The sequence below is a fragment of the Rissa tridactyla genome, chromosome 1, assembly GCF_028500815.1.
Source record: "Rissa tridactyla isolate bRisTri1 chromosome 1, bRisTri1.patW.cur.20221130, whole genome shotgun sequence".
NCBI classification, from domain to species: Eukaryota; Metazoa; Chordata; class Aves; order Charadriiformes; family Laridae; genus Rissa; species Rissa tridactyla.
In genome coordinates, this window is record NC_071466.1 from 212,065,917 (window position 1) to 212,091,886 (window position 25,970).

The 25,970-nt window shown below is 45.6% G+C and overlaps 1 protein-coding gene across 2 annotated transcripts in view; it reads right to left on the bottom strand.

The window, feature by feature from the left end:
• Positions 1–25,970, bottom strand: part of CAMK1D (calcium/calmodulin dependent protein kinase ID) — a 235,614-nt gene that overhangs the window by 176,113 nt on the left and 33,531 nt on the right. The gene's annotated exons all lie outside the window — the stretch shown is intronic.

A 25,970-nucleotide genomic window follows, 5' to 3' on the forward strand; every position in this document is an offset into this window, starting at 1 on the left:
CCAGTATCTAAAGGGGGCCTACAGGAAGGATGAGGAGGGACTCTTTATCAGGGAGGGTAATGGCCTCAAACTGAAAGAGGGGAGATTTAGATTGGACATCAGGAAGAAATTCTTTACTGTGAGGGTGGTGAGACACTGGCCCAGGTTGCCCAGAGAACCTGTGGCTGCCCCATCCCTGGAGGTGTTCAAGGCCAGGCTGGATGGGGCTTTGAGCAGCCTGGTCTAGTGGGAGGTGTCCCTGCCCATGGCAGGGGGGTGGAACTAGATGATCTTTAAGGTCCCTTCCAACCCAAACCATTCTGTGATTCTGTGAAAAGGTGTAACTCACAGGATGTTTAAGATTCTTTTTATAGCCCATCAGTCACTGAGGCTCTATGTACCGTCCCAGGTACCACCCAGGCTGGGACACACAAGTCAACCCATTTCCTGTCATTTCCAGATAGAAATTTGCAGAGAAGAAGGGGAGAGGAGGGAAGGACAGAGAGCTGGAAGCTCTAGCAGTAAAGATATTTGGATTTTGGGGTCTGAAGATCAAGTACACTGATAGTATGTGCACATGCCCCTCGATTTGCACTCAGAGTCCATTTTTAAAATTATTCATCTAGGCATCGGTAAATATTGCATTTGCACCACCAAAAGCTATAGGTGGGCAAATGGAGGGCAACCACGAGGGCTTGTTTGTCTCAGCCTCAGTAATTTCCTGGGTCTTTTGGCAAACTGGAGGAGGAGATGTGATTTTAAAACTGTCCTGTGGAGGCAAGTTTTCAAAACTGTAATAATTTATTTAACTGTAGAATAATAACAAATACTTTCTATAACTGTTTAATAATTTATTTGTGCACCCCCCAGAAAAAGCATTTGCTTTTAGCCAGCTGATTGGAGTTAGGAAATTAAACATGTTTGCTGACCAGTGTTTTTTCAGTCAGACCCGCTGAAATTACGGAGCAGACCAAGACACTTTTGCTGTCTGGGTTTGCCCCCAGGAAAAATGTTTTTTCTTCCTTGCAAAGTTTAAGAAAATTGGAAGTGTCTGTGTTAAAACCATGAAAAGTGGTGACTGCAACATTTTCATATCTCCTTTCTTATTTCCTTCCTTCAGTGTTTCCCTCATTTCTGTCTCGAATTTAAATAACAGCCAACTTGAAGAAAACTCAAGCCTTTCTAGTACTAATTATTTTCTCCACTTTCAGTGTCCAGTTGTTCTTCTTGGACCTTCCTACATGGGAGCAGTCTCTGCCTCTGAAGTAATGCATTGTTAATTGACTCTCTTTGTGCCTAAAATCGTGCCTCGGCAGTAAGAAAAGCCAGACCCTGGTATGCTACGAAAACCAACCAAGATAAAAGGTATTGCTTAGCTATACGGACTGCGGAAGGAATGTGTTCACTGTCCAAGAAGAGACAAAAGGCTGAAGCATGGCTCAAATCATGCTACCAACACAAATGTTCTGATTTTGGCTCTTCTAGAGCCAAATTCTCTTCTAGGCCCATTTTATAACAAAAAGATCAGTTTTAGATGTAAGAGGCTTAGAAAATTGAAATCACTTAATAGAGGACATTTAAGATCAATTCTGGGAACAACATTCAGGGTTTACTAATGCTGCCTTAGATCATACTGCCTTCCAAAAAGTACAGTGACTCCCTCAAAAACAAAATAATAAGCTTAATCATTAGGTTGTTCCACATTTGTTATTTCTGATAAAGGAAAGGGCATTTCTCAGAGAAACCTTGGGGTTAATTTGTTATATGGATCTTCTATGTCATGTTTTCTTTGGCAAAAGATCAGTGAGCTCATTAATTGCTATATCTAACTTAGTTTCCGTTTCAAAGTACTATAAAACAGAAACAACCAGATGCTCATGCCAAAAAGTAAACATTAAAGAGAATGATAATATAAATGGTCCCTTTTTAAATTGATTCAGATACAACAGATCACAAAAGGCCATCTTAAAACCAAACGCTCTTAAAACAAAAGATGAAGACCTCCTTACCCTCTGCTTCGAGTAAGTATTTAAGCTAATGAGAGCTAGGAAATCAATGAGTGCATATTGAATTGCCATCTAGCCAGGCTTCAGACAGACTCTGGTAAACAAACAGAGGCCCAAAAATAAATGTACACAGGAAATTTTTTTCAGGAAATTACACATTTTTAAGCACATAGGGGAAAAAAAGGGTGGAAAGAGATACTGTAAAGGTAATTCACATGGAAGAGATGGCCCTTAAAATTTTTTCATCTATTGGAAAATCAGCTGTGCTTAGATCAGTATCCAATTTAATAACTGAGACACATAATTGTCCATGCTGAATCTATGGGCTACATGCCATGCCCTCGGCTCACATTCGCACCCTCATCTGCAGATGGTATTTAGGACACCAGAGAAGGGAACACAATTCTCAAGAAAAGCCAACATCGATGAAACTTACTGCAAGATAAAAGTTCTTAATATCACTAACGCTTCTTGCTCTGAGACTTGCTCAAAGTTTCCTTTTGCTTTATTTTACATAACTGGTGTTTCCACTGAGGGGCTTTGGTGGTTTAGAAAGGAACCTGCATATATGCTATTACAAGAGAAAATCTAGATGTTGTAACAACACCTACTATCACTATTCTCAAATTTTGCAAGATTTTTCATTATGCTGAGAGTTTAGACCCCGCAGAACTGCGTCACACATTGATAATATAACTAGTGCCATAGTAAAGTGCTGTTTTCCTGGGTTTGTGAGCATACATCTGCAACAGAGCAAACCAGTTACTCTTGGTGTTTCCAGATATCGTCATATGCAATGCTCAGCCACGCACTTTTGGTACACACAAAGACACACAACAGAATTTATCTCATGATCCCTGTGGCAAACAGCAGCCCCCCTCCTCCCCTCCAGACTGCGGGGAATGCAGGAGGTTTACCGCTCCCAGCCCTGTTTCTTCGCCCACCATTGTATATATTTCAATGGCAGCACGATCACATCGATCACATTGCCGAAAAGAGCTAAGCCAAAGCACGAAGCTTTTCATTTCATTTGGAAAGAGGTGAGGTCTGATAACTTGCAGCAATAAATTGCATACTTTTAATTCAAAGCCCAGGAAAATCCTATATGCAATGGTCATGATCATAGAATAGTTTAGGTTGGAAGAGGCCTTTAAAGGTCATCTACTCTGACCCTCCTGCAATAAGCAGGGGCATCTTCAACTAGATCAGGTTGCTCAGAGCCCCGTCCAACCTGATCTTGAATGTGTCCAGGGATGGGGCATCTACCACCTCTCTGGGCAACCTGGGCCAGTGTTTCACCACCCTCATTGTAAAAAATTTCTTCCTTAATCTTCCTAATTCTTCCTAATTAACCTTCTTAATTCTTCCTAATCTAAATCTACCATCTTTTAGTTCAAAGCCATTACCCCTTGTCCTATCGCTACAGGCCCTCCTAAAAAGTCTGTCCCCATCTTTCTTATATGCCTTCTTTGAGTACTGAAAGGCCACAACAAGGTCTCCCCGGAGCCTTCTCTTCTCCAGGCTGAACAACCCCAACTCTCAGCCTGTCCTCACAGCAGAGGGGCTCCAGCCCTCTGAGCATCTTCGTGGCCTCCTCTGGACTCGCTCTAACAGGTCCATGTCCTTCCTGTGCTGAGGGCTCCAGAGCTGGACGCAGTACTGCAGGTGGGGAAATGATCTCCAGGAAAGATTTTTCTGCAGCAGACACAGGGCATGAACTGGATGCTGCATTCGACGGGGAGTCAGTGCAAAGGGCAGAAGCAGAGGCAAAATGTTCTCAGGCTCACATTGCCAAGTAGGAAACCTGATGGTCAGTGTTGCTAATGCACACAAAATTAGGTCCTTTTTCAGCAAAAATCGTGCAAAGAGGTGTCCTAAAGTTGCTAAATGACTTCTCATCGTGAATTTTGCCAGAGGCTCCCAAACTGCAGCCGCAGTTTATAGCTGAGAGTGCCAAGCTTTGTACCAGGTTTCCCATGTCTGACACTATTGGGTGCACGTGACTCTCAGTTCACCATATGCACAAGCAAGTCACACACGTCCATCCTGGCACTGCTGCCAGGGCACAGGAAAGAACCATCAGACTATTTTTTTTTAGCAACCAAAGGGGAGCTGCGCTAGGAGTGGCCCCAGTTCCCACATCAGCCTTTCAGAGGGCACCGGTCATGGTAGCAAAGTCTCTTTGGTGCCCTTCATCTTCTTCTCCAAGCACAAGTAACATCTTGTCTATTTGTTATTTGATGGCAGAGATCAGCTTCTATCTCCACACTCCTTGACTGCTGCCAAACTCGCAGCTCTGGTCTTTAATAAACTACTATTCTGCAGGCAATTTCAGAGAATCAGATAGAGAACAAAGAGGCTACCAATCCAACAATAAAAAAATGCAGATGGAGAAAACATTATAATGAATAATATCAGATTGGCCCTAAATTCAGAATTGGTGTCTCCTCAGCCTATAAAAAGTCCATTACCATGTGCTTCTCTCTGAGATGCGAGGCATGCAGTGTAACCCTTTCCATGGCAAAATAAACAAAGCAATAGGCTTCAGAAAACATCTGCTTTAAATCCAAGCATTTCCACAAAGTATATTTTCTTAAAAGTTGAAAAGGAGTATTGTTATGGTTTTAAGCTATCTATACCCTATTACAAACAAGTTACGTAGGCCTTGAAACAGTAGCAGTGGATAAAGGGTTTTTTTCAAATAAAAAGCGTGACCCTGTGTAAGCAGACATTTATTTTGCTCGTGTGTGAGATGGGCAGACGATTATATGATGCCTAAACGCAGACTAACGTAACTTAGAAAGGGAATCAGATGGTTTTACAAGGAGATGGAAGTCGACTAATTCAGAAGTTTCTCAACTTCCTTTTAGTAACCACGCAGACAGATACTGGAAACGCAATAAGCTTGTGCTGTCATTGCCAAGTTTTCTTCCAGCTTTGCTTTTTCACAGAACTTAATGCAATTTAATTGCATGAGCCCAAATGCACCCTTCATATTGCACCATTTCCCCAAAAGGTATCAGCGCAACTGTGAGAGAGAACCAGGATAAGACACCAACAAATACAAAACCAACTTATACCTCAGCTGACAGTCCCATGGAGGCCCAAGTTCCCAGTGATCCCTGCAGCTGGAGCATTTACCCAGGGCAGGGCATGGGGAAGCTCACACAGGCGCTGCCAGAAACCGTGATCTGGTATACAGAAGTGGCTCCAGTCTCCCAAAGAGTGAGGGCGAAACATTGGCCAGACATGGTATTGCTTAAAAAAAGTGTCAGGAAAACCAAATGGAAGGGATTAAAATAAAAGAAAAAAAGAGAGCAGGATAAACTGTTTGCAGGACTCAAGCCCAGTTTTGTTGCCTGATTTTTGTTTTGGCAGCTGCACATCCTAGGGATGCCTATTTAGGGACAGATTTTACTTAAAGCTTCCGTGATGTTGTGTATAGAAGAAACAGGAACAAAAACATGTCTCATGGACACGTACTTGTTTGGAAACCCAGAGGAAGTGAGCCATTTGTGCAGCTCCCAAGCTCATGTTGTTTGGTTCTGATTTCTTTCTAAGATTGGACTCGTGACTTGGTTCTTTTAACTAAAGAAACATGATAAACACAACTTCGCTTTCTTTTTCTCAAGCAAGCAGTAAAAACAAAGGGCAAAACCATAAAAGTAAGCAAAGCTTACAAAATTGTAAGCAAAGAGATTTTAGTCCAGGAGGAGATAGCTACAGGTGAAAGCCACGCCCCCGTCATCGGCTCTGTCTCAGTGCCTCATATCCTCAGCTTCCTCACAGGGACTGTCAGGGACAGCACCAGCCATGGGTAGGTGACACCATCCAATGAGAAGGGCACCAAGGCCATGCAGTAAACATCTTTGAGATATGCTCTGAAGTTGCCATCCCTTCTAAATTGATGTGCCACCTGCTTCAAGACCTGTAGTTGCTGGGGTCAAGGACAGTTGAAGACAGGCATGCTGCATGCTTCTCTCCATCCAGTTCGGTCCCCGTGAAAAGGTCTACTAACCTGCCACGGCCACGCTCTAACACTGCAGTTATACTCCTGGTCTTCCTAGGAACTTCTTTTATACTGAAAGAGGGTAGATTCAGACTAGACGCAAAGAAGAAATTTTTACATTGAAGGTGGTGAAACACTGGCCCAGGTTGCCCAGAGAGGTGGTGTATGCCCCATCCCTGAAGACATTCAAAGTCAAGTTGGATAGGACATCTTCAACCTGATCTAGTTGAAGATGCCCCTGCTTATTGCAGGAGTGTTGGAGTAGATGACCTTTAAAGGTCCCTTCCAACCCAAAGCGTTCTATGATTCCCCCCCACAATGTCTATTTATATTTCTGGTCCCTCACCGGGCTGACTCTAAAGTCCTCCCTTCTTTGAGGACACCAATCCCACCAGCTACTGGGCTATGATAAGTCACCAAACCACCAACAGCCTCCACGAACTTGAAAGCATCATAGCCAGTGATTTAAGCCCAGATCCTTCAATTAGTTGCAAACATGAGTGGCCTTATCACACTTGGTTGAAGTGCTTCTGGGCAGAAAACAGGTTTTCCAAGCTAGACGCACCCAGACTCATGATGTGGAGTTTGCACTCCCAGAGACCGTTTTGAAGATCAAAGTGGCAGCGAGGCAGAGGAAGTCTGAGCCATACATTGTTTGCTTCACATGCTCTTACGTAGAATTATGTAATGTCATTAAGTGGTGTAATTACGGAGTCTAACCATGCGTTTATGTGGTTGAAGTGAAAGTATACTTAATGGTGTAATTACATCTAAAAAAGAGATCCCATGACTAATTACATCCGTAGAGAGGCAAGCAGCAAAAATCTTCGTAGCCTAATAGTAGGAATGAATTATGCGTCTGGTAGGTTTCCTCCTTATTCAAAGAACAGCCGTGTAAAATACTACTGGCAGACCCTATATCTCCCTATGCTTTCCACAGTGCCAAGACTGTCACCACCAACAAGCCCATAAACAGTAAAATCTTATGAATAACAACCAAGGCCAACTCACCTTCATGCTGCACAGGAATGATCCCATTTCACCCCAAATGAGTAGGGATACAACACTGTCGGTGTGTGAAGACTGTAAGCAACCATCACGGTGCCACACAAGCAAGTTAATGGGTGACTGATGGGGCCTTCAGCCATGCCTCACGTGTCTCCTACCTGTTCAACTTTCCTGTTTGCCTTGTATCTGTCTGAAGTTGATGGAAGGCTCACAGGGTGAATCCAAGGTGAAGACCTTGGCAAATGCTTGCCCAGGGCGCAGTGCCACCTGGACTAGCCAGTGTTGTACTGGCTACCAGTCCCTCCAGATAACAGCTATGGGAGGATGATCTTGGCTGGTCAACTAGAGTCACATCACAAACCACGTTACCTAAATCCAACTTCTGCCAAGCGTTCAGACTACCCTCACATCACTTAAGAATGACCAACAGGGGAAACTGGCTCCAATCCACCTCTCCCTGCCAACATTTCCCATCCCACGCCACTCATTAACCCAGGGCAGATGGGGATTTGGCCTCAGCCTACCCAGAAGCCGCCACCTCCTCCAGTCCCATCGGTGAAACACTGGAAAACACAGAACTACCCAAAACATTGGTCTGAAGCCAAGGAAGTGTTAAAGCATTCTTCAAATCCATTTGTCTTACTGCCTGAGATGGCGTTTATTACTAGAGTGCTGTGGCACCCTGAGATTTATGGGCAAGGCACTCAGTCCCAGACAGAGGGAAAACGATTAACACCACCCTATTCCCTGATGTTACTCCCCTCTGCTTTTGGCTCACTCTTCTCCACTTTCCTTCTTTATCCCCCTATTATAGCAATAGTGAAGTACTTGTCTTTTTTTCCAGACAGCCTTTAAGAAAGCAGAAAGCCTCTCTAAGACGACACTTGCTGTCCCCAGCTCCAGCCCCAGGCTCCAACGTTCACCTCTGCAGGCAGAGATCTGCTGCAGCCGTCAAACTGAAATGTGCTGGGTTATACCGGGAATTGCACTTCGCTTTGCTAGCACAGCTCCAGCAAAATTCATAAAACTGGTAATCTTTAATGCCTAGCAGAAAGCCTGAGTGGTTTCCTACTAGAACTTCTGCTCACCAGCCCCATCTCTCCATCAAATTGCTTTTATGAGCTCCGCTTAACGTCCACAGCCTCCACTCCTCTCCGTGCTACGCAGCTCAAATAAACCCCCTGTCCATTTGTTTCAGGAATGATATTGAACTGCCCATGGTCAGGCACAGAAAAGTTTTGCTCTTGCATTTTGGGGAGACACAGCACATTTCCAGCTGATCTGTCTGAATCACAGAATCATAGAATGTGTGGGGTTCGAAGGGACTTTTAAAGGTCATCTAGTCCAACCCTGAACAGGTGGGTTCCGTAAGTTGAGGAAAGCATTTCGAAGAAACGAGGGTTATGTGAAAACCGAGAGCTTCTCTACTGATGACTTCAGATCAGGGCTTTTCTGCTGCATAGCATTTTAACTAGTAAGTAATATGAATACTGAGTTTATATTTATTTTTTTCTCTCAATAAGAGCAATGGGTGCTCCTCTTCAGGGCTCCAGGGAATTAGTTGGGAAATGTGAAACAAATTCCCCTGGGGATATGAAGAAACCTGTCCAAGGTGAGGACACTCTGCTGCTCACTCTGCTGGAGCTTCGTTATGTTCATACTGGGCCAGGCAGCCGTCACAAGCACAGGACAGCCCAGGTGGGACGACGGGCCACGTACACTTGGGGGAGCAAGGCAAGACTGGGTTTGGGATTCAAAAGCAAGAGGCAAAAAATACAGGTGCAATAGAAAGAGAGGAAAAAATTTCAAAACGTTTTTTTTTTTTCCCCAACGTTTTCCCTGCTGTTCTAGATCACAAGGAAATGCACAACTATGATCTGAAGGTACTTCAATAAATCCAATCCCAAATGAATTTGCAGGGGGTTAACTCTTTGGTGCCCACACTGTATTTTGAGGTTTTTAAATAAAGCAAGTTTCAAAACTCCAGAATGAAAGCATCACGGTAAATATTTTTGCTTTTGAAAACAGTAGCTGCTCATTTCTTCACACCATCTATGAAGCAGCAAGAGGAGATAACAAAAGTAGACATAAAGCAGGTAGACAAGAACATACATGCCGAATATTTTGGAGCACTCAGCTGAGGATGAGTGGATGGTTAAGCACCCAAATGAACTGACTGTATTTCCAAAATGTGAAAATTCAGCTTCTGGATATTGATTTCCAGGCAAGCCTGGCTCACTCCCTTCCCTGGTGCTTAAGCTGCCTTTGATGGTCTTTAAGAGCCTGTCCAGAAAAAAGCTGTTTACTTCAGTGCTGTTTTAACCACAGGTTATTTCTTTAGTCTAAGAGCAAATTAGCAACACGCTGACTCCAAAGAAATACTCCAGGCTTCGCTCAGAGCCTCCCACATTTTGCCTCCACTATTGCTTTCCCGGGAATAGTTCACAGCAGGGCGCAGAAGGCGGCATTTCCAGCAACGAGGAAACTTCCACCTTTTTGGTATAGGAAGCTCTGAACTCACTAAAAAAAAAACTGGGGTAAATTTAGCTCGTGTCTCTCCTCCACGCCAAGCCCCAAGGTCTCTGTTTGCACCGAGCTACATCCATAACAGGCAGGAGCCCCGGAGCGGCTGAGGCGGGCAGGAGTGTTGGGGGAGCAGCTGACAGGTCCTGGCAGGCTCGGCGCTGGGGGCTGGAAAGCCCGTGTGGCTCCGCTGATGGGGTGTCAATAAAACGCTGTGACATTAAGCAGCACGCTGGTGTGCAGGGTGGCAGTTGGAGGCCAGCTCAAGGGCTAGGGCTCGAGGAGCGGGGATCAAAACAAGGCAGAAAACGCAGCATCTTTCAGCTACGTGAAGTTTCCAAGGAAGCACGAAACACCAGGCTTGTTGAACAGCCAATAAAAACCCATCAGCTGTGGCCCCACAGGAGTCAGGGTCCCCCTCAGCTCACAGGATGGCTCCTTCACCTCTTCCCAGCCCATCCAGCATCAATCAGGAGGTCCTGCTCCATAGCAGATATGGTGCCATGATGCGAGTCGTTTACTCCTCACCCCATCTGTGACTCCCACCTCTGAGACACCCACAACATACCCTAACCCAGACAGCACTCTCCACATCATGAGCCCAGCTCCACAACACAAGGTGGGGGAACCAACAAAAGATAAAATTTATTCACTTCCTGGGTTTTGAGTCTTCAGTGGGACTCGTTACTAATCACGGAGTAATTTTGGCTGAGAGGAACCCCTGGAGGTCTCTAATCTACCCCACCATGCAAAGCATATCCAACTAGATCATGCAGCTCAGGGCCTTGTCCGGCCAAATTCTCATCATTGCCAAGGTGGAGATTCCCCAGACACTCTGGGCAATCATCTCCATCAGCGTTTGGTTATATTCGTAGTAAAAAAGTTTTTCCTACATCTAGCCGGTATTTCCCATGTCGCAACTTGTGCCTGTTGGTTCTAGTCCTGTCACTGCACACCTCTGAGGAGAGCTGAACCCCATCTTCTCTACAGCCTCCCATTAGATGCTTACAGACAGCAAAAAGTTCTTAATTGAGTCATCTCCCCTTGTGGCTGAACAAATGTAGTGTTCTCAACTGCTCCTGGTCCACCACATGCTTCAGCCCCACAAGGCCTTCGTGGTCTCTGAGTTAATCAATGTTTTAAGGGGACATAGACATCTGGGGAGGCAAAAACTGATGAGTTTTTTTCCCTATGGCAATCCCAAGGCACAGACGTACACCCAGAAGTGAGGGACTTGCTACCTGAGGAGCTGTGGCTGAGCTGCAGTAACCAGCCATGTGCGCTCACTTCTCCCACAATGGGAAGTGAAACCAGCCAGATAAACCCTGAAACCACCATACAGCAGACAACGGCGAGCCACTGACCTACGGTAACACAGCCACTTCTGGTCACAAGCCAGAAGCTGCACCATTTTTTCGTCTTAAACCAAACACAGCACCAGATCTCTTAAACAAAGACCAATCCGGACAAAACTTCCCCCAGAAGCCTTTTTTTTCTTTCCTGCAACCTTCAATCTATCAGCTATCGAAGTGAATTATTTTTCTGCCCCTTCTCTGGGGTTTATGTTTGGGTGGTGAATGTTGAAAACTAACACCCAGAAATGGTGACTGCGTGCCAGGCAACTGTGAAAATACAGTCAGATAAAAAGTTTTCTCCGCTCAGAAAGGAAGGCTTTGGAGAGAGCAACCTGTGGCTGAGGAGCCTTCTTCACTCACTGAAATTCAGAACAGCTGCGGCACCTCTTTAAAGCCTGCTCAGGCTTTCAATGGAAGTTCACGTGGCGCATTAAGGATGTCAGGACTCGCTTTGTCAGGAGGACATGATGAAAGTTGATGGTGCTGCTCTCCAGAAACTACTGCGTCTTCATTTGCAGCACAAATGATAAAGGGAGGCCATTATTTGGAATGAATATTTTTTAAGGGCATGATTAGCACCAAGTAAATTATTTGGAGGAATTACCAGTTTTAATACAGCGAGCATGACAGAGCGGTTGTTGTTCATATAAGGAGAAAGAAGGGTGAGACAACTGTGCTATGCATCATGTAATTACAGCAGCACGGCTAGGCCTTTTCTCTTGAAAAGCTCCACAGTAATTCCAAAATGTGCTCAGTTGGTTTTTATTTATGACTGGCATCAGTGCAGTCTTTCCTAACGATTAGAAAAAAAAATGTGAGAATAATTCACAACATCCGCTTACTCTTTTATGTGTGACCATTAATGTGTCTGAGCACTGACTTCTTTTTTCTTCCCTCTATTTTTTATATATAAGCATAGCCAAACACGCTGAATGGAGGCATTGCGAACGCTAGGGGATTACCTGGCTCGAAAAGTTATACTAGATTAATAGAACTCCTTTTCCTAGTCTTGGAAACATTTAGAAAATGAAAGATAGTATTCATTCTGGGAATAAATTTAACTTATCTTGCCACATTCAGGCACATAACTCAAGTCCTTGACTCTGGGACCATATATACAGATTGATGCAAAGCTGAACCTAGGACTTCTTGCACACGCAAAGGCAGGAGGAATAGGTACTTTATTTTTCATTTTGCTGTTATTTTCTTTGGCGAACTGTCTGCACAGGCTTCACTGGGCTGCTTATTAACATTCAGTTTCCTTGCTAAAGGCATTCCACCCGGCCCAGATCTCCTCCAAGCTACTATAAATGGATTTAATTCAGACCATGATATTGAGCCCGGCATAATGAGCCAAAGATTTTAGTAGAGAGAAGTTTTAAAAATCTCGGGGGGTTTAGTTCAATGGCACACTGGCTCCTAGAGCAAGGCTGGCTTAAAAAATACACTTTTCTCAAGCACTTGTTTCCATCCCCTTGCTCTCTCTTCCACGCTGGCCCAGCAATGGTGCAAACTGCTCTTGCTCTCTGCTACAAAGATTTGGCTCTTTTTCAGGAGGCAGAGTTTACAGTGTTAGTTCTGCCTTCTGTCAAGCGGGACAGTGGTCATCAAACGCACGTTTGCTGATTTCTCTGTCCATCCTGTGTAATCTACGTAGTTGATCTTTTTTTTCTTGGCCTGGGATTCCTTTGGTCCTTTTCTTGTTTTGGTTTTGCATCATTTCCTAAGAAAGAACAACCAGCTGCTGTTTATTTTCCTGCTGTAATTTTCAGTCTGTTGGAAATGACTGACACAGGGCTAATCCATTGCTAAATTCCCATTTAAAAGCCTAAGGATGCTCTGAGTTTGTATAACCCTCTGAGCAGGAGTAAATTTTACTGTTCTAAAACCACCCTGGTTTGCAAAAGTCCTGTCTCCATTGTGCCTACTGAAAAGCTACCGAGGTTCGCTCTGTGCTTCTTTCTTTTTTACAAGATACGTCATCATCAAGCCCTATACAATTAATAAACCCCCAGTTATCATCAAGCCCTATACAATTAATAAACCCCCAGTTAATAAAAGCTAAGAGCACACAGATTAATAGGTGGCTGGGTGTACGCTCCACTAGTTCTGGCTTTGGCAATCAGTTTGCCTCCGCAAGCTGCGATCTCTGCGATGCCGTCACAGCTCATAAACACAAGAGGCGCGACTCCTTGTTGACCCACGCGTTGTGACATGCCGCCAGTGCTCCGTGCCATTGCTTCTCCCCATTGCTTTGATGTATATTTCTCATTGTTTCATAAGTAACACAAAAATTAAACTGAATCTGAGGCAGCAGGGACATCAATCTTCTCCAGAGAATCATTCCAGTTAAAAAATTCAACAAATTTTTAATCCATTCAGACACCGTATCAAAAAAAATTGTAGCAAGAATGCACTTAAAGAGAAGGCAGAAAAAATATATTCCAAATGGCCAACATCTATGCTGCAATAATATTCTTAATACATTCAGACAAGTGTTTTTAGGAAGACAGATGATGTCTAAATGTTCTTTCTTGATAATTTCTTGTGTGCTTTCAATTTTCTGGAGATAATTAGTCATTGTAACAGGAGCATTTAGGCTTTTAAACACACATTTTTTCACTAAAAAATAATTCAGTCAGGCTGGTAGTGTGATAGCCCTTCCCTGATTAATTAAATTTTCAGCGTGAGGTATTCTATAAAAGTACATCCAGAGACACAGGGTAACACCAAGCTGTCTTGTAGCTAATGCTGGCTCTTTGCAGATTTAAACGCTACTCTTGAGACTGCCTCTCTTTGTTTGTGATCCTTGAGCTAAAATGTTCGACTTCGTATAATGAGAAACCCACACTCAGCCCTACATACCCACACAAACACTGGTTATCGACGTACCTCGCTCCAGGAATGCAGGTTTGACAATCCCAATCCATTTTAAAGAGCCAGGAGGGAAACAAAGACAGCCTCTAACCTGATCAATGATAGGCACCATATCAGACCGTATTCCTCTCCTTAATTTGAAAGTTAATTCAGGAACCCCTGAGGATTCAGCTGGAGCGAGGGCTTTCAGCAACTCGTTAGCTGACAGCAGAACGTGGGGTAATTCATTTATATCTACCAAAAGAAGCTGAAGTATCCATGGGATTAAGTGGTACTTGAGCAGTGATTTTTAGGACAGCCATCATGCTCTGAAGATGAAGAACCCTGAGTGTGTTGACCCAATGGCAGCTGCAAGACATGTCTACAGTATGCAAAGCCTCGTCCTACCTCGCTCCCTGAGCTCACGTTGTATTCAACAGAGAAAAAGGCACCTATCTGACCCATCCCAACCACCTGTTAGGGTGGAAAATCCCACCCATGAGGGACCCGTTGTCTCTGACCTTCCCAAAAGGGAACCCAAGGCAACAAGTTCTCACGTAGGTATCTACCCACGCTTGGGCAGATGAACTTATCCAAAGTCTCTACAGGTTCCCAGGCCATTGCAGTAGGGCCAGAGCTAACACACAACTCTCCAGTTAAGGAGCTGTAACATCCCCTTTTGCAGCTTCACATCACTCAGAGCAGGAATCAGTCATTTGTACAAGCAAGTTGTATTTACACTGTCGTTGTTGTATGCAAGGAGGAAAATAGCAATATCTAGAAACACACTTCTTGCCTTAGAGCCCTGAATATCCACAGTCACATAACCTCAGCTTTTCTGTGCACGTCTTCATGATTGCTACCAGCCCAGCACCAAAGCATCCCAAAGGACATAGGGATGCATTTTTATCACTGTTTTTCAGAGGGAACTGAGGCTGCCGGCTGATGCCTGTGTCAGTAAGACTGAGGAGTACCAGTGGCATGAAGCAGCGGTGGCACAGGCTGGGGACCATTCCCAAGGCGCAGACTGAATGACCATTTTTCCATCTTTTGCAGCATTTACAGTATCTTTCATGGAAACTTTGCAGCTCTAGAGAGACCCTTATCTTTCCTGGCAAAGCTAGCACATTTTTAAGAGCCTGCCTAGTGCAGTATGTGGGCATTTTCTCTCTTTTCACCTTGACAGCTGCAAACTATCGCCCTCATTCCTGTTCCGTTTATCCCACTGGGAACTCTTAGATTAAGTAACTCTTAGATAAGAGTGGGAAATTAGTCATCATAAACACGTGGGCCCTGTGAAGAACTCCAATTTTCAAACAGCAAAAAAGCTTTTGCTGCAGTGCTAACACTGTGACAAACTCCACATCCACAACACCTGACAGGATTGCTATTTTTTGTAGGGTAAAAAGCTTCCAATCAGCAAATAAGAGGCCCTCCCAGAAAAAGAGTTCCTGCTCATAAAGCCTGAAGAATTATTTTTGTCTTTCAAGACATCTGGGAGGTGCATAAAAAAATCATCCACAGAACACACATCTACCATGAGTTTTGATCAGTATTGTATTATTATGCGCACAGTCCCATTGCTTTCAGCAAGTGCCTGGCAGAGTCTGATCCTAAATAACCACTCAGCATCAAGGACCTGAATTCGCAGATTATCAGGTGTTGCATCAAGGCTGGGAGCATTTGGAAGCTAAATTGGCTTCACACCTTCCTAACCTCGGCATTCACCGCACAAAACTGTTTTCTAGCTGGAATTGTGAGCTCTTATGAAAAGACTTTGCACCTACCATCAGAGTGCTTCAGAGATATTAATTCATTCAAGCTCGTAATAGTCCTGTGAGATAAGTGATGTTGTGATCCCCATTTTATTGGCACTGAAATAGAGGTGATGAACAGTCATATTTTTTGGACAAGGGAATGCAAAGAATCATTGTGAGAAAGGGCAATAAAGCTAACACCTTCTAGCACCCAATCCATGCATTCCATTTTAATAAAGTCTATCCCCTTTAAACGATGCAGCCAAAAGAAAGAAGACGGGTTGCACTCTGATGACCCTCCTGACTCTTTCACACGCTGGAGCTACAGAACCAAATCTTGATTTTGTACCCACACAATATGCAAAACTCCCGATTGCTCAGCTCTCAGTACATATGTGCCAACGCTGAAGAGCATCTCCTGCCAACTGGAACTGGCGTGTTATAGTTATTAATCATCTGTATATGCCACCAGTTCACAGGAACTATCTGGAGTATTTTGTTTATACAAAGCATCACACTGCAAATGCCCCCTCTTCTCTGTGGCTGACCATCTCCTCTGCCTAGACTTATACTCTACTTTTTTCCATTAAACAATCAGATTATACCTCTAATTCCCCCGTTCATTAAAAGTAGGTGGCAAACAGACAGCAGTTTCTTGCTTCTGAAAAAAAAAATAATGCTTCTGTTAGAGAGCCTGCACAAAAAAAGACCAGGTTGTGCAAGAGCACCGCAAAGTAATCCACTGCTGAGGTCATGTCTTATGGCCCCTATCCGTGCTCAGACAATGGGATACGGCAACGCTGTACAGAGAGTTTGGCTGTTTAGCTCAAATGATAAGAAACCGCACAGGTTTATCTTTGAATTGCTACTACAATAGTTGTAGCAACCCTGGGGTCAACCAATCCTTATGCCAACGCCTCAGTCACCTCGCTGCTGTGGAAAAACACCCACCTGCTTTGAGGCTAAAGGCCAAATTTTGACTTCGTTTGCTCAGGTGAGCTACTGGATATGACCTGTCCTGCAGGAGACCCGATCCAGGGCCAGTGTAGGATCCAGCCATGCAGGACACAGAGCTACACCAAATTAGTTTCCTCCAGATGCAATTTAGCTACATCCCCTTGAGTAGGTGCCCAACCTTGCAAGCCCTTCTGGAGGCAAACCAGCAAACCAGTCTGGGGGTGCTGGTGAGACTGGTGGCCCTGAGACACACAAGTCTGTGGCATGGACCCTTAAAGCCTATGAATTATCAAGTCTTGAAGCGATAATCTTACAATCAAGACCCTGCTCCCAAAGGTCCCCCAAATGCTGGTGTTGCCTCTACAGCACCAGAGCCCCCAGGGAAATCAACATTGCCAAAAGTGTGAAACCCTCAGTAATTATTGGGGTAATAATTAGGGTCTGCACGGAAATTTTCAGACCAGAAATATTCCTCGTCAACCTCCAAAGCAAACCTTGCATTCATGGTGTAGACTTAACAGCATGAGGATTTGGTCCTCTTTCAGTATGGTTATGTTATGCCAAAAGGGATGTTTGCTGACAGAAAGCAGCTCATGGAAACTCAGAAAGAGAATAAAAAGAGGAATTCTGGTGCGTGCACCCCAGCGAAGATATGTGCATAATGAACAGCCTGTTGTCCTCAGGTGTTGATGGGTTTGTGGTCGACTCCTTCCTCCATTATACACAAATGGATATAACTAATGGCCTTGGGACAGCGTCCAGGTCTTCCCCACACGCTGTTGACCTTGTTCAAGCCATAATCACCCCGGATTGCACCGTTGTAGGGCACCTCCACCAACAGAGCAAAGTATCAGCTGAGTCTACGGTACTGCCAATAATTAACAGCAATGTATCTGTGAGTCCATTATATCATATTCTCTTATTTACTGTAAATTGATAATTGCAGAAGTGGAAAGCAGTTTTAGAGCTGAGGCTGCACTGAGGCTTCCACTTAAAGCAAGGGCTCAGCCTCTGGGTTGTTTAGTAGTTTTATAATAAAACTCAAGAGATTTCGTGGTTCCACTGTTAGTTGGAAACGAATGCAAGGCAGGAAATGAGGAAGGGCTTTGCTCCGGCAGTCAATTTCTCTGAATTTTGCATGAGTGAAGCAAGAATAATTGGTCCAGAATTCATAATGCCATCGCAAAAGACTGTACTGCAGGCAGTGAGCCTGTCCGCAGGGCAGAGGAAAGAGGACCAGCCCCATTTTTCCCACAGACACATGCTGCTGCTAGCCTGGAGAGCAAGGTCCCGAGGCTGACAGTGGTAAAGCACTTTCCATGTGGCCTTCTGCTAACAGCTCTGGCGGTGAGTTTTCTGCAGCACAGATATCTGACTGCTACCAGCGCAGCTGTGACCTCCAAATCATTGCACAAAGGCCATCAGCTTGGGATGGCTGCTGTCCCCTGCCAACCCAGTGCACGGTGCAATGATTCGAGAGACGAAACGTTCGATACCCCAACCCCGGGCTCCCTTCGACTCAGCCCTCTGTCCCGTGGATGTATCAATAAAACAAATGATTTGCGCGTCAGTGAATCGGCACAAATGCGCTACGCAAAGAAGCAGCTTGAAGCTCAAAGAGCAAAATTTGCAGCTAAGGACACTAATGACTCAGCCTGGTTACTCTGAGAGCAGCTTTTGTGGGTGGTAAAAAATGGATGCAGGCACCATAGAGCCTGGCAATGATGAAAAATAACCCAATACGGTCCAAGTGTTTGTGCTTGATATGAAGAAGAACAGAATTTTTGCACATTTTTCCCACATTTCTGCAAGATTGAGTTACTATTGAGCCGAACTCTGATGGGAACTGAGGTTTATATTCTTTTTTAAAAGTTGGGTCGAGTCAAATGGGGAGCAACTTGTAAAAGCAGCCTATAGGGTTGAAGTTACCATTTTTTTTTTATGTATTCTGAAAAAAACTATGTACTGAAATTCTACTATTTGCTTTATACAGACAGCCCCTGGCCTGAGGAATTTGCAGAGTAAATAAAGGCAAACAGATCAAAATAAATGAGACAAGAGAAGTCAGATGAATATGGGAAGATTAACGGGAGTGAGATGAGGGGAGTGTTGCTCGTAGGAGGCAGCTGTATGGGAGGAAGGTAGAGCTAAATCCTGGGCGTTGGAGGCAAGACAAGCAGATTTCAGTAAAAATACTGGAACCACAGGAGAAGCAAGAGATGGTTTTCTGAAAGATGCTTTTCACTCTTCCCCCCAGCATGTGCTCAAAATGAACCAGACTTGTCCACGGACATGAGGACCTTCTCCTTCCTCCTAGTACTTGCGCATCAGCATCCTGGAATGGTTGAGAGGGGCTGCACCAGCCCTGCACAAAGCTCCGGGATTTCAGTTTACCTAGGATCTGCCATCAGGCAAAAGATTCCCTCGGTCTGCACGTGGCGACCTGGCACATCCCTTGTGTGCAGCCTGGAGCAGTCCCGGGCATCTTGGACGGGTCCCACAGAGCATCCCTTTAGCCACTGTAGCCCCTCAAAGGTGGTAACCGTGGCCTCTACGGAAAGCTTGCCCAAAGAAGATCACAGAGCAAGGCCTCTTTTTGTGATCCTTGGCTGTAAGTTTACACTTTCCAAATATGTTCAGATCCCATTGAAAACATAAAGGAGAGAGAGATGAAAATTGCTGGCTGCTGAGTGATTGCAATTGGAAGACTCCTCTATGTACAAAGGAGGGAAAATATTGTTCACCGCAAGTTTATGGATCTCACCAACCCAGGGATGAGCTTTGGGGTCAGGCAATTTCATGTTTCACAGATGAGTGCTCCAAAACCTAGCAAGAAAATGACCCCTGTGCAAAAAAAACCAAAAAAAAACCCCAACCACCACCCACAAATACCTATGCAGTCAGTGCCAGGAGGGCTGTACAGGCTCGGTGCACTGATGTGTTTAACTGCTGCAATGAAGAAAGAGCTGGCTCCTGCTAAGAACTGGCAAAAAAACTTTCCCTGGTATCCACTTGTCCTGCCAGAGCTCAGCACAGAGGTTTCCATTTCCACTCCCGAGGGACGCAAGGGCGAGATGGGGCGTACAGCTGGGCTGAAGCGGGGAGCTGGCACACAAAAGTCCCCGCCTTGCAGACAGAGACTATTTTCTTTTCCAACTTATCTATAAAATCAGTTATGTGGGGACTTTTTTTTTTTTTCTTTCTTGCACTTGCATTTTATATTTAAAATAGGCCTCTTGATGATGTTACAGTCCTCATTAGCAGAGACTGTTAATAGCTTGCAGCATCTCAGACATGGCAAGGTTTGATGGAAGGGTTGGTGTCCCCAGTGTCCCCAGCACCTCTGAGCATATGGACACATTGAGACGGTCTAATCCAGGTCTTGTCCACCAGGTAGCTACCACTCACTTACTGCAGCCAGTTCCCATTCCGTGGTAATTTTGCCTTTTTTTCTTTGATAGGAAACACCACCAGGCTACCAATCTGGGTCTTCACGTCCCATGAAGAAGCAAGTGAGATATTTCCACAAATAAAAAAAATAAATGCATTGTAGGAGGTGTGTGCCTCAGAGGGGTACAGGAGATGCAGCCCTGGGATATGAGGCTTGCTATCCCGTACCACCCTCGTGACAGTGGTTCAGCAGGGGAGCCCCCCAGGCGACTATTTGAGGTCTGATGGCAAATTCATCCCATTACAGACGGCTGAGCAGCCTGCGCTCAACTCATGGGGTGTCATCTCATTCTTGTGCCGTGCTGGGTATGAACAGCAGGAAGAGCAGGAACAGTCTCGGGGATTTGAACTTGGGCAGGCAGGTTTAAACTGAGTAAAATTAACTTTGGGCTGTAGATTAGGGATGAATGAGTCCTCCCTGGCACGCTGCAAGATGGCAGAGTCCCCCTGGGGAAGCATTAGGATCCCCCTCACTTGAGCGAATTTTGACTGCTTTGGACAACCTGATGGAGAATATTTTGCAGGGAACAATCCTGTGGGTGGAAGGGATGATCTCATAGGTCTTTTCCATCAGCGATTTCCAGGATTTTTGTGCCTCTGACATAAAACCCTAAAATAGCAACATTAGTCTAGGTCAAGATAACACTAAAAGCGCGTGGTCAGTTTTACATCTGGCCAGGAGCAGATGTGCTATACAGAGGTTTATGAGTCATTCCCAGACACTATGTACCGCCCTCAGAGTAAGCCCCGGGACAAGGGCTTTATGTTGGGCTGATGGGAACCTGGGGCGCACAACACGGTGATCATAGGTATAAATACCAGCACAGACGCCGCACAAGCAGGAAAACTCCTTGACAAAATGAGAGCTCAGCAAAGACTTCACGCTGCCATGCTCTCCCTCGATAACTGCTCCTACCTTTTCTGATGGTTTTGGGAAAGCACAGGCACGTGCATGGGCTTGAGCTCCAACCTCATGGGCTCGAGCCCCAACCTCATGGGCCTGAGCGTGCCACCAGCCCAGTTCCTGCATCCAACACCGGAGGCTTAGAAACACTCATGTTACAAATAACCTCATAAGCAAAGTCATGGGAAATGTGCGTGCACTTAACCTCACCTATCCCAGATTAATCACCTCTCCTCTCTGGCTAAGCTCATTTCCCAGCAACTGTCCCCCATTACGAGGACACCCCTGGCCCCTACGAGAGCATGGCTGAGGTAAGGTGACTTACTGAGCCACAGGACCCCGACCATATGCACAATAAATCATTTTATTTGGCAACACCGCACGTTATTTACCCACCAAACGGGGAACGACTCAGTTTTCCCATCTTTAAATAAGGGCGGGGATACTTGTCGTTACTACGCGCCGAAACTTAACGAAGGCACGTCTGCAAAGCACTCAAGAAATCACCGCAGCACATCACAGAAGGGTAGTCACTGGAGAGCCGTGCCCCGGTGCACTGTGCATCACAGGTCATTAACTAATCCCCTCCATATGTACAAATAACTCTCATTATTATGAAAGGAGTTACAGACGCATCAAGGGAAAATCAGACCCCTCAGGGATCGGCAACCGCTGTCTCACTGCAGTCTTGTGGCTAATACAAATGACAAACATTAGAGGGGACTGAGGCAGATCAAACAAACTTAGTCTTCGCGTGCAGCCACCGAGAAAGCCAGAGAAAGCTCAGTGAGTTTTCTTAGACGTCGTGCAAATGCTGCCACGAACGTGTACAGATGAGAAAAATGTTTACTGAAATCATTAATCCACGTAAAACATGATAAAAATGCACTTTCACCATCTGCCTTCGGTTGGTGTGTTTATTACCGGGGGGTTTGAGGCAGCGCCAGCACTGCCCACTCCTGTGATTCCTGGTCCTCTTCCAAACGCCCTGGCTCCCAGAGCCAGCCACCCCGCAAGGCTTTTCGAAAGGCAGGGGGGGAAGTGGGATGGGTTGTTGCTTTATTTTTTGTTTTTCAAATAAGCTTCTGACCTCCACTGAAAAAAAATAAAAATTAAAGTATGGAAATCTAAGTTCTATAACCTAGAGAGCTAATTTGAATATTAAAAATTTAGATTCTTTTTTTCTTTTTACATTTTGCAATTTTGAAGGCACGAGTCTGAATACTGAGGATCTGATTCCCAGAAAAAACTTTAATTATTTCATTAATTTTCTTTTTTTTTTTTTTTTGATAGAGAGAAGCCTTACCAGCAAAATCTTTCTCAGTGGTCCAAAGTGTTTTGCTCTAGGCTTTTGGGCTGGATTCTCCCCTTGAGGGGGCTCACAGCTGAGTTCTGCTTGTAGCTCATCCTTTGTCATTACATCTAAACACGATCTCACCTCCTATGGGCAGTGGCGGCCTCACCACCATAGAGATACAGGGCTCATTTTCCTATCAGCTGTTTTGCATTTCAACAGCCCGCATATACAATATTGCGTTTCCACCTAACGCCGGCTCACTAGTTGACTTGTTTGCAGCCCCAGAGGCTCAGTACTAAACCCTCCCTGCTCCTTGATGCCCCGATGCGGGAGAAGCCACCACCCCCAGCACCCACGGCAGACGAAGAGGGCACCCAACGAAACCCAATACCAAGCCAGCAGCTTTGTCGGTCGCTGACAGCCGGCAGATTTTACGTGCCACTGCAGCTCCTGCCTTTGAGTCATCCCTGTGCTTTACATACAACGTACAGGCTGATGCAAATTTATGTAACTGCCCACCCGTCGGGTTTAGTCACCCTCTCATCACGGCATACCCACACACACTACACAAACCCTTCTACGTGCTCCGGAAAATCAACGTGGCTTGGGAAGTCAGGGTTGGGGTCCAGTTCGCCCCACCGCAGGCACGAGGGGAGCGCACAGACTATTTTTTGCTGGGGATGAGAGGGTTAAATTCCAAAACGGGCTGACTCCAAACACATTCCCCAGATTGTTTTGAGGACTGAGAGGAAAACAAGTATTCCTTAGAGAAGTGCCAATTCGTCTCACTGTTTGCTAAATGACCTCTGCAAGAGATCATAATCTGGTTTTTAATAGGTTAGGCAAAGAAATCTCATCTGTGGAGGCCAAGGCCAAGTTGGAGGGGGGATTAAAACCCACCTCATACAGATGGGCAGATGGGTCCCTGGAGATCATCCCGCCTTTGAAGATACCACAGTCATTTCATTTATGAAATACATCCATCCTCGGGGACCTAAGCTTATCAACTACCATTCAGGTGAAGGTTTGCCAGACTTGAGGTTGCAATTCAGCAAGGGAAACACTCAGCAAAGCCAAATACTGAGTGATGGAGACTCCATGACTTTTCTGTGTGCCCGTCTCCCGCCACAGGCTTCAGGGCTTGGGAGACACCAGCCCCAGCTCTGCTCAGCAAAGCTCGGGCTTGGTACAGCACAACTTGTGTTGCACAAAACAGCACGGTTGAGTTTCTTTTTCTAAAAAGGGCGGAAAATATTTTTCTTCCAAGATTCTGTGTAACATTTCCTCTGCTGAATGCACATTTCAAGCTCTTGGCTTAGTGTAAGTCTGTTCAGCTCCACAGGGAACGTGAGCTCTATGCTGGCTGGCACCAGCCTCTTCTGTCTTGGGGAAACCAAGTCTGGGCAGCTATAATTTGCCTAATTAAACTCTCCTTGTCCTTCCATTGGAAGATGAAGTTTTTCACCTCTTGCCACAACCTAGAGATAAGCAGGGCAGTGTTAAACATCTGCCTCCAGCGCACTGGGCTGAATTCCTGTGCTGGACAAAGCGAGTCTTGTACATAGTCTGGGATAAGTGTAGCCATCAGATTCAATTCTAGATCCTATGATTGCATTCCCAACTCCGTGTCGCTACATGTGGTTCCTCTGTAGCCTTAAAAGACTAACAGTTGATTTAACAGTCCCCCCACTCTATCCCTGCCCACTGCACCTGGGACAGAGGTACCGTTTCATTTTACAGTCTGGGCACCAAGGCGTAGAGAACCGGAGATTTGCTGTATCCCTGACACAATTTCAGAGTATAAATCCTATGGACTTGTGTTGGTGGTCCCACCTCAGGTGAAATACTCAGTCCCACAAGGCTTTTTCTCAGTGTGCCCAACTGAATTCATAGCAGAGCCAGTACCAACATCCAAGTCAGCTAAAACCTGGACCTAAGAAGTAGTGACAGAACCGCCTCCAAAAGTGAAGATAGATGAGTAAGGAGCATCCACAGCGGAAGGCTCTGTATAAATAGATACTGTGACACGTTGCTTTCTGGAGGGTGACAATCCTTCTCCATGGTTAGGACATGGTTAGAAGATGAGGGGGGTTGAACCGTTTGCTGCATCCCCTGCCTTTGAGGCAGAGCCTCACAGAGGCTCCCACCTCCACAGAGACACAGTGGGGTGGCCTCTGCAGACATGGGGGGGGGGCTTTACATAGGAACAGCTCCTGGGCTGAGTAGAGGACCTCATCCCCACAGCGAAAAGCAAACAGGTTTCCCCCTCCCTGCCAGAGCTGAACACGTGTCCTAGATTTGATGCACGCTGCGCTCTTCAAACTCTCATTTGTACGGCTGTTTCCCAAAATAGAGCCACCGTGATGCATTCTTGAGAGCACGGCCCTGGTGTTATTTCCATCACAGGATGAGAGGCACCCACCACAGGGTTCATCCACCTGCAACACACAGATTGACCCACAGAGGCTACATGGGGGCGAGCTACAACGCAGAATCGCTGCCCTGCGTTGTATGGAGAAGACAGGTCCAGGCATGGCCACGCGGGAGCCACCAGCAGCAGACCGGGAATTCCCCTCTGCCCCCATGGAAGACATATTTTTGTGTGCATTTCTCAGGGCAGCTCAGAAAAGCACACAAAAACTAAGGTCCCCATGGGAGAAGAGATGCCAGAGCAAACCAGAGCCTCATCGGGTCAAAGTTGCGGAGTTTGCTTATGTGGCAATCTGATCCTAAGGTAAAGCAGAAAGAAATGCCATGCTTGCATGACTCATTAGTTTATTATAAGCAAGCTGACTTTTATAGGAGGGCTTCCACCAAAAACCAGACAGCTGACGAAGGTCTACAGGCAGCCAGATACCACAGACTCAGCGGTCTGGGTCAGAAACACCACACAGGTTACAGGGAGTCAGGAGGCCTCCCACCCCCTCAACGGAGCTGGGAGCATCAAATTTGGACACGTACAGCCTCTAAGGATATCCCCAACCTCAGCACCTCAGCCCTCGCAGGGAGCGAGGGTTGCCAATACAAATGGCTGCAAACTGAGGGGAGGAAAGTAAAAACAACAGGGAAAGCCAAGGGAAAATGCTGAGTTTCCTGGCGGCTTTCCATCCCTATCTGCTTGGCCTGGTGGACTCCAAGTCCTCTGATCGAACCCAGACACAGAGAAGTGGGAAATTAGATGCCTCTCACCTGGAAAGACACGTCAGAACACTGTAATGCTAATAAAAACATACCCATACCCACACCTAGTCTTTCTCTCTGCACTTGTTGGCCAAGCTGACTCTAGCATCACACCAGCACTGGCCAGGAGTGCTGCTATTCTCCTGCTCTATCCGACAAGCAACCACCAAGGCCATTCACCACCTCCACAGCCACAAAGCAAAGGGGTGTCTTCCATAGCTTGGTCTTTGTCATCCCAAAATGCCGTCCCTGCCCTAGCCACTGTGGACAACCCTTCAAAATGTTGATCTCCTCCTGCTTCCCGGCATGGTTGCTAAGCTGCACCAGAGCCCATGATCCCCTCCTTGCTGTTCGCTATTAGCACACTCTATTAAGAGCTTTCTCGTCAGGAAATTGCTTTCCTATCTGTATTAAAATTAGTTTTGGGGTGGGCGGATTTCTAATGGCTTCGGCATTAGGCAGGATTCATATGTTTGCTTTTCAAATTTGACTGAGCATCAAAATAGTTTGTTTTAGGAGCCTCTAGAGCACCCAGTCATGCATGATACCAAAATCCTGATTTATTAAGGAATCAGCTAATGCCCCTTTACTACACAACCACACGTACGGTATGTATGCACTATAGTCTAGTGTGGGGGTGAATGGACCTAAATGCATATCATACTGGATTCTACAAATGTGGTAGAATT